This window comes from Dipodomys spectabilis, unplaced genomic scaffold (genome assembly GCF_019054845.1).
Source record: "Dipodomys spectabilis isolate Male_0828 unplaced genomic scaffold, ASM1905484v1 ptg000009l, whole genome shotgun sequence".
Classification (NCBI taxonomy): Eukaryota; Metazoa; Chordata; class Mammalia; order Rodentia; family Heteromyidae; genus Dipodomys; species Dipodomys spectabilis.
In genome coordinates, this window is record NW_024870686.1 from 31,378,118 (window position 1) to 31,386,227 (window position 8,110).

The 8,110-nt window shown below is 43.1% G+C and overlaps 1 pseudogene; it reads left to right on the top strand.

Annotated features, from left to right (window-relative positions):
* Positions 1–509: 509 nt before the first annotated feature.
* Positions 510–4,611, top strand: LOC122126179 (annotated as a pseudogene).
* The last annotated feature ends 3,499 nt before the right edge of the window (positions 4,612–8,110 follow it).

The following is an 8,110-nucleotide window of genomic DNA, read 5'->3' on the forward strand; positions in this document are numbered from 1 at the left end:
CTCCTGTCTCCTGTCTCCTGGCTGTTCTCTGGTCGCCATGCCATCCCATTTCAGCTCTCCATTGGAGTTGGTATTGTTTTTATTCTTTCTTTCCTCTCTAGTCTTCATGGCTCAGTTTCCTAACAGTGTTAAGTGTATTTGCTGGCTGCTAGTCCTTGAGACAGGACTCCACCTTACAGTTGCTAGCCTTGTAATAAAGACTCCTGAGGGTTGGGAAGGTGGCTCAGTGGTAGAGTGCTTGCCTCGCAAGCATGAGGCCCTGGGTTCGATTCCTCAGCACCACATAAGCAGAAAAAAAGCCGGATGTGGTGCTGTGGCTCAAGTGGTAGGGCACTAGCCTTGAGCTGAAGAGCTGAGGGACAGCTCCCAGGCCCAGAGTTCAGGCCCCACGACTGACCAAAACAATTAAAAAATTAAAAATAAAGACTCCTGATTTGACCTCTCAAAATGTGTCTTCTCTGCTGTCTTGCCATACAGCATAACAATCCCAGGTTTTGCACTTATAAACAATGTGCTTCTTCTACAGACTAGTATTATGTATAGGCTCCTACAATCCAATGGGATTTGAGAGTAACAATAACCAACGGACTCATCAGGTAAATTCCTTCCTTGGCTTCCATAGTTTTGCCACACAGGAACCCCATGGGAACCCTGTGGCTCGGAAGTCCCTTGTGTATGAATTGGCTCTCTTCCCCACTGCCAGCCCAGTTCTTATTCAGTAACATAATTGCGAATCACTCCTGAGCTGCCTTCTAGCATTGTGGTCTTGGAGTCAATTGGCCTTCAACTCAGGGCTAGAAGCTTTCTGAAGAGGCAGAGGGCATCCTTGTGGACGCTTGACACGCAGGTCCAGGTGACAAGAAAGAAACACCAAGTCTACACTGTCTCCAAAGTACTAGCTAGAGCTACTAACTAGTTTCCCCGTGTTCTAGGCACTGGGCTTTGTGGGGAATACTCTTGTCTTACTTTGCTTGGTTGACTCAGAGATAAGGAACAACCCAGGAAAGCTGAGCTGGGCCTCCAGCTTTCAGCTCCCCAGAACTCTGTAAGTATTTGGGATGTGAAGAGTTGAGGAAGTGAGAAGAAATTAGCTTAAACTTATCAAACTGGAAGAAAAGTTTCCACAGTCACACTCATGCTTACCTTGCACGTGACTCCACAGGTGGACCTCTGCGCCACCAAACAGACCACGCTTGTTCCCATTACCATGCACGGTACAGATGACTAACTCCTACACCACCCTGGGATAGCAAGTAGTTGGCTATTGGCTTGGTCTTACAACTTATCTGATTCTTTCCTGTCTTTTTTTTTTTTTTTTTTTTTTTGCGGGTCATGGGGCTTGAACTCTGGGCCTGGGCACTGTCCCTCAACTCTTCAAGGCGAGCATTCTACCATTTGAGCCACAGTGCCACTTCTAGCCAGAAGTGGTTTATTGGAGATGAGTCTCCCGGACTTTCCTGCCCAAGCTGGCTTTGAACTGTGATCCTCAGATCTCAGCTTCCTGAGTAAGCTAGGATTACAGGTGTGAGCCACCAGCACCAGGATTTTTTTTCTATTTCTCTCTTTCCTTTCTCCCCTCCTTCCCTCTTCTCTCTTTCTCCCTTTTCTTCCTTCCTTCCTCTCTTCTTACCTCCCTCCCTCTGTTCTTTCCTTCCTTCCTTTCTTTCTGTGATACGAAGCCCTTATGCATACCAGCAAATATTCTATCATGTATCTACATTCCCCAGCCCATTTTTATCTTATTTCATGTGGTGCTAGGATTGAACCTAGGACTTTGTGCATGCTAAGCTCACAGTGTCCCACTGTGCTACATCTCCAACTTCATTGTATATTTTATTTCCCTACTGAATTTAAAATAAATTATTGTATAAAATCCTGTAAAGACTCAAGATATTTAAAGTCAATAATGTCACTAATAGTCTAGATGTGACTTCTGCTTGTTCTGGAACTCACAGTTGTTGTAGCACAATGGCACCATGGAGTAAGTTATTCTTATCAGCACTATGGCAGCCTGAGCTTCCCACCACCTTATCAACATCCAAACCAAGTCCACTGGATGCAAGAAATGTGGTATTCATGTCCGGAAGTCCTCATTACTTCTCTAGAAACTTGGTACAGCTGTTTGAAAATACTAATTCATTCTGTTCTGGAATACTGGAAAGTAGTTAAGCCTGATAATACATCCCAAAGCAAAGTTTCAACACAAACAAACAACTCCAGGAAGAAAAACAACCTTCCCACACTCCTTTCAGTCTTCTCACCAGAGAATGGTATGTAAAATGCTTTTAACTGGAGATCCTCCTTCCACAGATACACTTACTGATAAAAAATTATCTCTAGAAAGAGCTGTCTTTGGAAAAGCTTTACACCCAGGCTTGAAATACAACTCTCCCTTCACAGGAAAGCCATTTCCATTTTTAGAACAAGTCAGAGTACATTAACAGGGCATACAGTCAACAGAAGTGCAGGAGATGATGGCTTGAAGGCATGGTGGAGGTAGAAATGGAAGAGGTAGGCACCTGGATTAAATATTGGCCTAGTATAACCATTAGGGCTTCACTTGCAGTCCAAGCATTTGCTAGTGCCTTGATAATTTTGACCTTTGTAAAATACTTATTGAAACTCAAAGCTTTCAAGATCCAAGTAGGCTTGATCACAGGTACACAAGAGAACCAACTCAACAAGAAAACCAAAATTCCAATCAGAAAATGGCTACAATACCTGGATAGCCTTATCTCAAATGTATTAACTGAAATATGGTAGATTCAAGGAAGGACTCAAATAGTATAATTCCTCAGAAAGTCAAAGTCAAAGACCAGTAAACTAAAATACAGGGAAGTGGGTGCTCAAAGGGTAGGGTGGGGTGGAGGGGAAAGCCAATGAAGAGAAGGGGAGGAAAGTGTAGGCAGGAATAGAATACACAAATAGAATACACTACAAAATTAAGAAGGGTGGGTAGGGGAGGTATGCCTGAGAATGTTGAAAGGGGTGACACTGATCAAGACAGTTTTATTTGCTGATCCTGGGACTTGAACTCTGGGCCTGGGCTCTGATCCTGAGCTGCTTTTTGCTGAAATCAAGTGCTTTACCACTTGAGCCACAACACCACACCCAGCTTTTTCTGAGTAGTTTATTAGAGATAAGAAGTTCCCGGACTTTCCCGCCTGGGCTGGCTTTGAGCAGCAATCCTCAGATCTCAACCTCCTGAATAGCTAGGTTTACAGGTGTGATCCACCAGGGCACAGGCGATGGAGATATATTGTATTCATATACTGCTGCTTTGTTAAATGGCAGCTTCTTAGTACAGTTAAAGATAATGTTTTGAAAAATAAAGAAGAGCAGAAGGATTTGTCGGAGACGGTGACAAGTGGCCACACTTTTCTTCCCCTTCCTTCCCTTCCCCCTTCCCCTCACAGGAAGGGCTGAGTCCTGCCACACGGCCTATCCATGGCTCTCCAGTGTCTCAGCTCCAGCCAGGCCTGGAGTGCTCCTGCTTGTGACATCACAGCCGTCCCTTGGTGATGGAGCTTGTCGCTAGGAAGGAAGACTCAGAGAGTGAATAGCCAACAAGATGGGCTTCTTGGAGCATCTGCTGTGTGGCACTGAGTGAGGCATCAACCTGACTTTCAGGGCTGAGACACAGGGGATGATGGAACACGTTTCCCAGGGGGGAATGTTGAGGAAGACCCTTAGCTACCCCATTGGCAGTGGAGTCTGGGAGGAGCCAGTCAGGCGCTTTGCACTGTGAGTGTGCTTTCTGCAAGGCCTGCATCACCCAGTGGTTTTCTCAGCAGCAGACGTGTCTGGTAGACTGTTGTGTTGTGACAGTGGCCCACGTGTGCCCAGTACCTTGGATCATGTGGGATATGCTATCAAAGCAGCAGATTGCCCATGACAATGTTGTGCTTGGCTACCGTGCCAAGAACTTGGTGTCTCACCTTGGTGAGCACAACCCTGCAGAGGCCTGTGACCTGTGAACAAGGCTGTGACCTGGAGATGCCCAAAGACCAACGGCAAAGCTTCAGGCAATGAAGCTGCGCTCCCTGGTGCAGCAGCAGTAGAGAGCTGGAGGAGAAGCCAGCTGGACACACCAGCTGGTGGAGCTGAAGGGAGACATCTGGCTTCCAAAGGCATGCATATGTGTGCGTCCCGCAGCGCCAACCCCAGCCTTCAGAACCTGCAGGAGACAGTTGAATACAGCGAGAACCGTGAGTGGGTGAACTCCCTGCAGCCACCAAGAATGATGTGGTGGAGAGGGATTATCTCCACACGGGACGGGACGCTGTGCTCCAGGCCGGCATCAAGCACTCTCTGGCAGAGAGGTGGCTGCCCCGCCTCTATGGTCAACAAGCTGATGAATTCAGCCCATGAATGTAGCTGGGCCCTGGGTCTGGCCACACTAGACACAAGACAGATGAACCCATGCTGCTACGATGAGAACTACCTGGCCAGCAGGCCATTGTTAAGATGGCCGGTGAGAATCCAGCATAGGATGATGACATGGCCCAGGAGCCAGGGAGAGGAGATCCAGGAGACCTCGATCCACTGTCAGGAAGAGATGGAAGTTGGAAAAACTCTCATCCCTTGCTGGGCCCTGAATCCTTCCCATGATCCTTAGTGCCACAGCCTGGCACTGAAGCCATGTGTTCCCCTGCTCTTCTGACACAGAAGGGCCCTGGGGCACTTAGATCAGCCTTTTGGGAAGGAAACTCAGATTCCTCCCTTTTGCCATATTACTTCCCCTAAAATGTCTGTGAGTGTACAGTGGAGGTGGGAACTCCTGCTACATTTCCCGACAAGGGTCCCTGTTCTAGATATTTTCAGAAAGCACAAGAGATTTAGTTTCCCTCGAGGAGGCTTAATAATTGTCCCTCCCCTCCAAAACCATGTTTTCATAATTAGGGAATGACAGGGTTGGGGGAGGGGCTAGACTATTGGGGTTCATATGCCCAGAAATTGCTCCTCAGGTAAAGGAAGCACTGCTGCTTGTGGCTTATTGTAATACTTTTTACAATGCCCTCTGTGACTACAGTGGGGTCTTTGGCTAATTCCCTTTGGCTGTTTGTTTATACTTTCACAGATGCCATCTGGTTTTCGTTGTTTTTGTTGTTTAAGAAAGGCCTGGTTATAGCTACCTTATTCTCTAAGCCCAGACAAATTATTGGCAATTTAATTCATTCATCTTTTTTTTTTAAGAAAGGAAAAAATAAAAAGAATCAAAAATAAATTTAAAAAAGAGAAGTTAAAAAATTCTACTATTTAGCATGATGGCTATCATTATGATATATTAAAAATGTACCTTTCCAATTAGATTCAAATATGTTATATTAATCTGACTCCAGTCAGAAAGATCTCTTGTTCTGTCTTTAAATAAGGTTTCTCAAGCTGGTCTCTTTAGTCTGAGACTCTCCCTGTCTAGAATAGCCACATTGTCTTCCTGATAACCTTCGTGGCATCATTCACTCTTCTGGGCATTCTCCTTCAAACTTTTTTTTTGCTGTTGCATGGCCAGAAGTTTCTGTGAGTACAAGCACAAGTTCACTCACTCAGATGTTACCTGCTGACATTAGCACCTACCATCTTTTATACGTACATATATGCCAAGTATTGCCTAAAGTACTTCATTTACATTGGTTTTAGTTCTTCCAACAGTCTTCTGAGGTAGGAATTGTTATCCTCCCTTCATCAGTGAATAAACTGAGGTATGGAGAAATAAAGCTATTTAGAGGTTGGAGACTCACAGCTAGGTAGTGGGAGAGTTGACTTTCAAACTCATGTTGGACTTCAAAGTCAGTGCTGTGGTCTGTTTTGGTATTCTCCCTCTAAATTTTTCACTTATACAGATGTAGCTGGAATGCTTAGAGGTTAAAATCTGTCAAATTCATTGCTAACAAAAACTTCTCTTTAATGAAGACAGCAGACAGAGCACGAAAGCAACTCTCATGGTTGAGAGGCTGGAATAGTGAAGGGACATCATCAAATACTGTCTGGAGTCAGGACCTCCTACTGGTTTTCAGTCTAGCTGAATACCCGAGGAACTTTAATAATCAGTGGGTGACTAGATTTGTCCTCCTGCTGTGGATATTGTGGCTCCATTTTTCCCAGCAAGGTTTGTATGCATTGATTGCAGTGATATCAGGAGAGATTGAGTTGATTAGCAAACTTTCATACTGTTGGCCATAAGCAACCCATGAGTGGTGGGCTGTAACAGGTAATAACATTGTAAGCAACTGGAGCAACAAAGTAAAGTGAAAACTATTTACAAGGTATCTTCTTTGTGCAGGCAATTTTGTAGGATTCTTGGGTACTGGGTGCTGGGAAGGATAAGCATCCATATGGAAGTGAACAGGAATGTTAGCATGGCCTTGATCTTCATATAGTCCTCTTCCTCTTTCTCCTCTTCCTCCTTTTTTTTGGTGCTAGTACTGGCTCTTGAACTAAGGTTTTATATTCTTGGTTAGCTTTTCCACTGAAGGCTGGCACTTTACCATTTGAGCCACATCTCCACTTCTGGGTTTTTGGTGGTTAATTGGAGATAAAAGTCTCACAGACTTTCCTGCCTGAGCTGGGTTTGAATCATAATCCTCAGAATTTAGTTTCCTGGGTAGCCAGGATTGTAAGTGTGGCCAACTGATGGTCAGCTTCATGTTTCTTGCACTCAGAAGAATGCCTTTCTACTCAGAATGGCAATTCTCAGAATGGCAATTGGCAATTTAGCCAATTGGTTATCAGTGGTTTTCCTTACTGCCTTGCCCTTCACCTAACTTAGTTGGGTGAGACTTATGGTATAAAAGGGGCCTGAAAATATAGAAAAATAATACAGTGCTATTATTTTTGCCCTATGTTGCCTTGTCCTTTTGTTTTCTAGAATTTGACTTCCATCGCCGTTTTGCTTAATAAGGACCTCAGTTCCTTTGATGACAATGTTATATCACCCATCTACTTCTTAAAAAAAGAGAAACTCAAGAGCATAAAAATAAAATGTGCTTAATTTATTTTAAAAACTTTTTTCAGCAAATGCAAAAATCAATGAATAGTGACTATCACAAATACGCATTTTTCAACTCTAATAACATGTATAAGTGAAATTTTCGTCTCTCTGTATCTGACAGGATTCTAGAAGTAGTGGGTGTAAATGAACTTGACCCAGTACACTCATTCTTCCTGAGAACAACGCATGTAGGCTGATCTAAAATTACATTCCTTGATTCATTACAATGAGTTTCTCAAGACTATAACAAACACGAACATTATTAGATCTAGGAAGAGCTTTTTCCTGTATGTCTTAACAACAAAGAACCAAACAGGAACTGAAATATTGACCCTCCTTACATAAAGCCCCAGTTGAACTGGGGTTAAAAAAATAAGAACAAGAGAAAACAGAAGTTGGTGGGGAGGAGGAGGGAAGGAAAGTTTTAAAAAATATACTATGTTAGCAACTCTAAAGTTGGAAAAGTACAATCTCTGTGAAAGACAATCAGAAATATTGATCAAATTCACAAATGTGCCAGTGGCTCATGCCATTGTAATCCTAGCTTCTCTGGAGGCTGAGACCTTAGAGGATTGCAGTTTAAAGACAGCTCAGGTAGGAAAGCTGCACAATTCCATCTCCAAAATATCAAAACAAAAAAACTGTTTAAACCAAAACCCCCCAAAACCCAGGACTGAAGTTGTGGGCTCAAGAAGTAGGGCACAAACCACTAGCAAGAAGAATGAGTGTATATAGTCCTAAATTCAATCCCCAGTACCAGTAATCAAGAAAATACAAATGCAACCTTCATTTAGTATTTTTGTTCCTTTGAATTTATCTGGAAGAAATATATCTGCAAAAGGATTTTGGTATGTTTTCAGTAAGAACAGTTTTGTTTATAACAATATTTGTGACCAGGATATTACACTTTCATTAAGGATTATTTTTATAACAATAAAAAACAGGATGAAAAATATTTGTCAAAATTTTATATCCACTTATGATAAAATCTCAGAAAGTTGGGATTAATAAGGTATATCCTCAATCTGATAGAGGTATCTACAAAAAAATAAAAGGAAAAAAAACCTCAATAATTAACATGTTTAATGGTGAAAGATGATCTGCTTTCCTCCTGAAAGA